This window comes from Oryctolagus cuniculus, chromosome 18 (assembly GCF_964237555.1).
Source record: "Oryctolagus cuniculus chromosome 18, mOryCun1.1, whole genome shotgun sequence".
Lineage (NCBI taxonomy): Eukaryota > Metazoa > Chordata > Mammalia > Lagomorpha > Leporidae > Oryctolagus > Oryctolagus cuniculus.
Window position 1 is genome coordinate 15605258 of NC_091449.1, and position 7764 is coordinate 15613021.

The 7764-nt window shown below is 58.5% G+C and overlaps 1 protein-coding gene across 1 annotated transcript in view; it reads right to left on the reverse strand.

The window, feature by feature from the left end:
• SAMD4B (sterile alpha motif domain containing 4B) overlaps positions 1-2816 on the reverse strand; it is a 48795-nt gene extending 45979 nt beyond the window's left edge. The window contains exon 1 of the mRNA XM_051846668.2: positions 2657-2816. The gene's annotated coding sequence lies outside the window, so the exon portion shown is untranslated. The remainder of the gene's footprint in view (positions 1-2656) is intronic.
• Positions 2817-7764: the final 4948 nt, after the last annotated feature.

Here is a 7764-nt window from a genome sequence, read left to right on the forward strand (position 1 = left end):
ACCGGAGGCTCCTCACGGTGGGGGTGCCCGTGTGGAAAGGGAAGGATGAAGAGAGGAGGAAAGTGTGTGCTCAAGGAGGTAGCAGTTCAGAGCAGAGGCACCAAGGGCTGAGGATGGGCTGGAGGGAATGCCGGGAGCAGTGCTGAGGAACATATGAAAGGGAACCACTCCAAAGTTGCATCTGAAGTAATTACTCAGAGGGTGGGGTGAGCTTGTGGAGAAGCCAGGATCCTTTCAAGCACAGTAAGGGTTCTGGAGGATGGGGGTTTGCAAAAGGGGCTCCAGGAAAACCCCGCTGCGCAGCAGGGCAAGGGACTCCCTGACATCTTTCAAGGGCTTTCTGTGGAGGAAGGGAAGTCCTAGAGGAAAGTGATCCTCGGACCTCAGCGTGCCTCAGAGTCAGACTGCTGGGTCTAACTCTGAGACGTTCCGATTCCAGGAATCTGCATGTCCAGCAAGTGGTGTTGCTGTTGCTGGTCCAGGGAGCACCCTTTGAGAACCACTGCTATAGGGGAGGGACTATTTAGTGAGGAGAGAGAGAAGGAAGAAGGCAGAAGATGGGGAGAGTCCTCAAGAAGCCTCTTAGGAAGGTGTTAAGGCGCTCTCTATCGCTGAAGAGAGGAGGGGTCTCTGAGGACCAGGCCTAAGAAAAACCATCAGACAGAAAGGTTTGCGCATGGAATGCCAAGAGGTGGGGTGGGGTGGGGGTGCCTCCCAAGGACCTTTAAAGGGAGACACAAGGCTCGTGGAGGGAGCAGTCTGGAGAATGTTGGGGGCCCCTGCAGGGCTAATCCCTGAAGGAGGCTCAGGCCCAAGAAGGGTCTCTCAGTTGATCCTGGAAGAAAGATGACAAGGGCCATGCGGGTGCGTAAACAGGAATTCGGAAGGGGGTGAACCTGACAGGGGCCTGAATAAAGGTTTTTCGGAGCTGTCAGAGGTGGAATCTAACTGGGGGCAGGTGTGGCCGCGAGGCAACTCAGGAGCAAATTCTCTAAAGGCCGTCAGAGGCGGCTGTGGTGTCCCGAGAGGTCCTGGCACTTTGGAGCGGGCGGCAGAGTCCTCTAGCAACACGCTCCTCAGACAGAAGCGAGCTGAGTGCTCCCCGGAAGGGCACGAGGGGAGGCAGGCCTGCGGGCCCTAGCAGTGTCAGGGGAGAGGGATTCTCACAAAGAACTCCCAGACGCGCTAACGGCACGAGCTCCGAGGGTTACTGTGCGGGAATCTCACAGAACTTCGGGGCGTCCGTGACAGTGGGTTCAAGGAGAGGACTCCCCAGAAAAGCCTCTCTGTGAAGCAGGAGGTCTTGGAGGAGTCACCTGAGGAGTCCTGGGGTGTCAGGAGGATCTCAGGATGGGGCTTCAAGGGCGCACCTCCGAGGGGCTTGAGGGGGCGGCTGGGGCCTTCGAGAAGGCAAAAGGGGGGAGTCCCGAGAACCCCATCTAGAGGGGTCGGGAGATCTCAGGCCCCGCAGGGCTTGTGGAAGACCTTTGGGAGTTTAATCTAAAGTAGGCCCAGGCAAGGGCAGATTGTGAAAGGTTATCTAAGAAGGGTTCCCGAGAGGATGCGAGAGAAACTATGAAGGAACTGTGTGGAATCCTGAAATAATTTCTGGAACATGTGGTGTGGGTTACTGGGAAATACTTGCAATACAGGAAAGGGGTTTTGGAAGAGGCTTTTGGAATATGGGAGGACAGTCTTCTGGAGATTTCTGGAATAAGTTGAGGGGGTATCATGGGGAAACTGCTGGGGCACAAGAGGGGGATCTCCAAAACATTACAGAGTGGGGGAGGCTTGGGGGCTGCGGTGCTGGGCCCAAAGGCATAGTTTAAGGGGTGTGTGCATGAGAAGGAGCTGCAATATGGGGTGGGGGGAGGCACCTGCAGGCGAGTTTCTGAACCCGGGAGCTTTTCAGTATCTGAAGACGGGTTTTTGGGAGATGGGAAGGAGATCTCCAAGGAAGACGCACGCCCAGGGTCCACCAGCAGGATCGCAAGCACCTCTGGGGGGACACGAGTGAACATCGCCACGGAGGTTTCTGGAACGGGGGGAGGTGGGAGGGAAAATGCCCTGGCTATGTGAGAGAGGCAAGTTCGGGGAGACTGCTGGGGTCTGCCACGCAGGTCTCTGAGGGGCACCTCCGGAATGCCCGGGGTTCTGAAGGGGATTTCGGGGAGGCCCCTGGAGACAGCGAGGTGACTGGGGAGCAGAGGCGGGGTGGCCTTGGCGCGACACCGCTGGGACCGGCGCGGGGGGCGGGGGCAAAGCTGACACAAGGTCTCCGACGAGGCGGTTGATCTGTGAGGGGTGGTCTCCGGGGAAGCCTTCGGGGGGGCCCTAGAGGCTCTCCACGTCAGGCCCATGGAGGTCAGGAGGGAGGTCCCCGGGCCCGGCCCCTCGGCGATCCCCCGACAGGGAGGAGGGTTTCAGAAGGAAGGGTCTGAAGAGGCCTGGGAGGGAGACTCGGGGACGGGTGCGGGGCTTCTCTGGCGGGCTCGGCCCCCCGAGGCCCGCGCTCTGGGCCCGCCGCCGCCGCCGCCCGCGTCTCGGGGTCCCTGAGGGGGCGGGGCCGCCGCGCGGCCTGGGTCGCCCTGAGGGGAGCCCCGCGCGCCCCGACCCGCCACCGCCCCGCGCTCGCCCGGCCCGGCCCGAGACTCACCGCCTCGGCCTCCGCCTCGGCCTCCGCCGCCGCCGCTCGGGCCTCCTCAGGCCACTGCCGCCGCCGTCGCCCCCTCTCAGGCCCGCGAGCTCCCCTCCCTCCTCCCGCACCGACCACCACCGCCGCCGCCGCCGCCGCCGCCGTCGCGCTGCGTCACCGCGCTGTGCGTCACCGCCCCTGGCCCCGCCCCGACGAAGCTGCCGCGCGCCGGTATTAGCTTCTGCCCAGGTGACGAACGGCGCGCCAGCCAACCGGCGGCGAGGGCAGCCCGAAGGGCGGGAGGTGTGCGCCGAGAAAGGCGGGGTCCTGGTGAGGAGGGGAGCTACGGGGCTGGAACGAGGCCCAGGAGGCCCGCCCCCTCCTCACTGGGATTGGCCGAACGCGGGGGTGACGGGCAGTCGGCCAGGCCCAGGGCTCGGGGCCGCGCGGGCGGGGAAGGGGAGGGGCGCGCCTGGTGTTGCCAATGGCAACAGGCCGGATTGGGCCGGGGATTGGGCCTCCAGGCCCGCAGAGGGCAGTCTCGCGCTCGTCTACCTCAGCGGCCACGCGCCAAGTCACAATTCTTATTCAGGCGCTCGGGGCGGGCTCTTCCCAGCCCCTCTGGCACGCCCCACCCAAGGCGCTGGGCCCTGTGTGTCCTCGACGGCCTGAGGTGCCGGGGTGCAGCCCGGCTTCTGGGGTCCCGGCGTTCTCACGACGCCACTCCCCGAGCCTCCATCAGATGGGTCTAGCGAGGCAGGATCTACGCTTTCGGACTGAGCCAGAGAACGCACAAGAGTGCGCTCGGCACAAAGAGGCCGCTGACGCATGGGAGTTGTTGCTCCGGCTGTTGTTGTAATCTGGTTATTGTACACACTGTCCTGGATCAGAAGGCACTGAGCGGAGGGGCACGGAGACAGGGCTTGATACCGGAGCTCGCAAAAATGCCTTCAGGGTGGAGAGTGGAGCTCCAGACAGGGAGTGGGGGGAAAGGCTTGGCTGCTGGAGGAAGTTTGGGCTGGTCCTGAGGGCACTTGAAGGGTTTGGAGCCCCCAGGCTCATGATGAGTCGGGGTCTGGGATAGATAGGTCTTCGGCTTCCCTATGGAGGAAGGGAGGGATCCAGGAGCCGGGAGCAGGAGTGGGGAACGCACCGGGGCCGGACTGCGGGAGGAGGGGAGGTGCCCAGGAGGCCGAGTGTGCAGGACCTGGGACTGGGTCACGGAGCAGAAGAGAAAAGTTCCGGACGAGACTCTGGCTGGGTGATGGGGCCCCCCCAGGAGAAGCAGGTTGGCAGGATGCCTCGCCCGGTGTAGGGATGCGGGAGGACCGCGCAGCCTGCAGGTTCGGCACTTAGGAGACGGAGATGGAGAGGTCACCCAAGCCAGTAACCCAAGCTGTGGGAGTTTGTGATCGGCCGGGGGACGAGATGGGTGCATGGAGACAAAGACCAGGCGGAACCCTGAGCAGTGGGGACACTAGAATTTCGACTAAGGAATTGGCACTCTCACGGAAGATTGAGGGGCAGTCCTGGGTCTTCCTGCTGTGCGGAAGACTACTTCCAGCCAGGGTGGGGGCAAATCAGCACCTCCTACACTTAAGCAGCGACTTCGACACCGTATCGAATGGCTGTGCTTGGTGGATGCTGGTTCATTCATTAATGTTTCTTCAGTAACATGTGCCAGGCCCTGCTGGGGGTGCTAGAAATACAAGAGACCTAAGCAGATAAATATCCCTGACTTCGGGAAACTTGCATTCTAATTAGGGGGAAAGACAATAAAGAAATACAATGTAACTTGGCGATCCCTACCTAGTAGAGAAGAATAGAGCAAGCAAAGGGGACGATTGATGGGATCACTTCAGTGGGAGAGGTGAGATTTGGACAGAAATCTAAAGGTTCGAGAAAGATGGAACAGCTAGTGCAACGGGCTGCAGCAGGATCGCTCCCAGACCCACGAGAAGACTGACGTGGCCGGAGGGGCGCGAGCAAAGCGGAGATCAGCAGAAGACGAGGGCCCAGGAGTAATTGGGCAGGAGTGTGGGGCAGACCCTGTAATTTGAAAGTCGCCCAGAGGACTTGGGCTGTCACCCAGTTACACGGGCGTCACGGGGGAGTCCTGAAAAAGGAAGGCTGTCACCTGACTCTGGTTTTCCGAGGATCCCTCTGGCAGCCACGTGAAGAACAGGCTGTGGTGGGTGGCGTGGGATCAGGGAAGCGAGGAGAAGGGACTGCTGAGGCCTGGGCAGGAGCTGGAAGTGGACAGAAGCAGGGTCTGGGCTGTGCAGCAGAGCAAAGGGGGCAGGTTCTGGTTGGATGTTGGAGGCCACTGCTGGCCAGTCTGACCTACGTTGTAAGAAGACGGAGAAGGGCGAGGGTGACCCTTGAGACGTCCAGGTAGCAGGGTCACACCGGCAGACGGATGGAAGAGTCTGCAGCTGTGGGGGGGGACCCCAGGCTGGAACAAAGGCGAGGGTGTCCCCCTGGAAAGCCTGGTGAGATCAGGAAGGGAGCAAGGTGGCTGGGAAAGACGGACGATGTCCGAAGGAGGAGTCCGCACGAGAGGCTGAGAAGGGGAAGCCAGAGTCGTAGGAAGGAAACAAGCGAGTGTGGCGTCTGCAAAGCCAAGGGAAGGGACAGGGAGTGACCATCAGAGGCGGCCGATGAGATCCAGCCTCCTGGAAGTCACCGGTGACCGTGACCCCGCCTGTCAGTGGAGAGGTGGGGTGAAGGTCTGGCTGGAGGTGATGTTTTAAAATGTTTATCTTTATTTATTAGAGAGAGAGAGAGAGAGAGAGAGACTGAGTCACCCTCAAAGGTCCTCAACAGCTGGGGCTGGGCCAGGACAAAGCCAGGGACCAGGAATCCCATCCAGGTTTCCCACTTGGGTGGCAGGCCCAAGACTTCAGCTGTCATTTACTGCCTCCCAAGATCATTAGCAGAAAGCGGGATTGGGGCCAGCACTGTGGCATGGTGGGTAAAGCCTCTGCCTGCACTGCTCACATCCCATATGGGTGCCTGTTTGAGTCCCGGCTGCTCCATTTACGATCCAGCTCTCTGCTATGTCCTGGGAAAGCAGCAGAAGATGGCCCAAGTGCTTGGGCCCCTGCACCCATGTGGGAGACCCGGAAGAAGCTCCTGGCTTCAGATTGGCCCAATTCCAGCCGCTGCGGCCATTTGGGGAGTGAACCAGTGGATGGAAGACACCTCTCTCTCTTTCTCTCTCTCTCTCTCTCTGCCTCTACCTCTCTTTAACTCTGCATTTCAAATAAATAAATAAATCTTAAAAAAAAAAAAAATGGGCCGGTGCCACGGCTCAATAGGCTAATCCTCCACCTGCGGCGCCAGCATTCCAGGTTCTAGTCCCAGTCGGGGCACCAGATTCTGTCCCACTTGCCCCTTTTCCAGTCCAGCTCTCTGCTGTGGCCCAGGAGTGCAGTGGAGGATGGCCCAGGTCCTTGGGTGCTGCACCCGCATGGGAGACCAGGAGGAAGCACCTGGCTCCTGGGTTCAGATCAGTGCAGTACGCCGGTGGCAGCGGCCATTGAGGGGTGAACCAATAGAAAAGGAAGACCTTTCTCTGTCTCTCTCTCTCTCTCACTGTCCACTCTGCCTGTCAAAAAACAAATAACAACAACAACAACAAAACAAAAACAAAAACAAAACACAAGGAAGTGGGATCCGAAGCAGAGGAGCTGGGGCCTGTGTTGTGAGGTAGTGGGTAAACCCACCGCCTGTGATGCCAGCATCCCATGTGGCACTGGGTTGAGTCCCATATGCTTGACTTCCAATCCAGCTCCCTGCTAATGGCCTGGGAAAAGCAGCAGAAGATGGCCCAAGTGTTTGGGCTCCTGCTGCCCATGTGGGAGACCTGGATGAAGCTTCTGGCTCTTGGCTTCAGCCTGGCTCAGCCCTGGCCTTTGCGGCCATCTGGGGAGTGAATTAGCACATGGAAGACCCCTCTGTTACTCTGCCTCTCACTGTGTAACTCTGACTTTCAAATAAATAAATAGATCTTTAAAAGCAAAAAGCAGAGGAGCTGGTACTCAAACTGACACTTTGATATGGTGGCAGCTTAACCTGCTGCACCACAACACCAGCCCCGAAGGGGATTATTAAGAGAACAATCGGGAAGATACATTGGTGCAGCCAGTGTAGACTATTCTTTTGAGACATTTTGCTGAAAAGCGAAGGAAGTGCATGTGCAGTCGTTGGCTGGGAGCTAGGTTTTAAGTTTGGAGAAACGACACCATGTGCAGGCTCAGGAGGGATCCAGTGAGCAAGGGCGTTGAGGGAGCAGAGAGAACGGTTGCAGAGGGCGACAGCCTGCGGAGCCTTGTCTGTGACTGTGGAAGGAAGCCACCCAGGCCCGCAGTCAAAGAGGGGCTGGAGCCCTGGGAAACTTCTCTTTCGTTCACTTATATTTTCCCACTGAAATACATATGGTTTTCTTATAAATTTGCTTTGCTTTTATTTCTTCTTTATGTGACACTTAGGGCCTTATATTGATTTTTTAAAAATTTATGTGTGTGAGAAGCTTACATTATCCAGGAATTTCATCTCAGAGCAGAATTGGGAGCAATACAAAACACTATTCATAAAAAAAATAAAATAAATAAAAAATAAAAATAAAAGGCCGAGATCTCGCTCTGCTGGAGCTGAACTCACAGGCTGTTATAAGGCCCGTGAGGTCCAAGAAGTGCAGGGAAAAAACTCGCCATTACCCAGGAGGTGTGGAGGAGCCCTGTAATGCACGGGTGTCTGCGTAGCAGTGGCTTCTCAGCTGCCCTTCCTAGCCCTGGGATTCTAGGATTCCAGGGACAGGTCAGTCCAAGAAGACATCCTGGAGGAGGAGAGGAACAAAGAACTTGCTCAGACAGGCTGTTTACTGAGCGTGGCCTCCGTGCCAGGAGCTGCACAGAGCTAGTTTATCCTCACAGCAACCCACTCAGAGGAGTGGAGCTGGTTCCCCCAGGCCACGTGGCAGAGAGCACTGGAGCCGAGGGGCCGGCTGCAGAGCCTGACAGGTACCCACAGAGGAGGGGAAGGAAGCAGGGGAGGAGCCCCCGGAGACAGTTGTCCCGGAAGGGGCATAAACAGGATGTGGTGTTCGATGCAAACTTCCCCCTGCC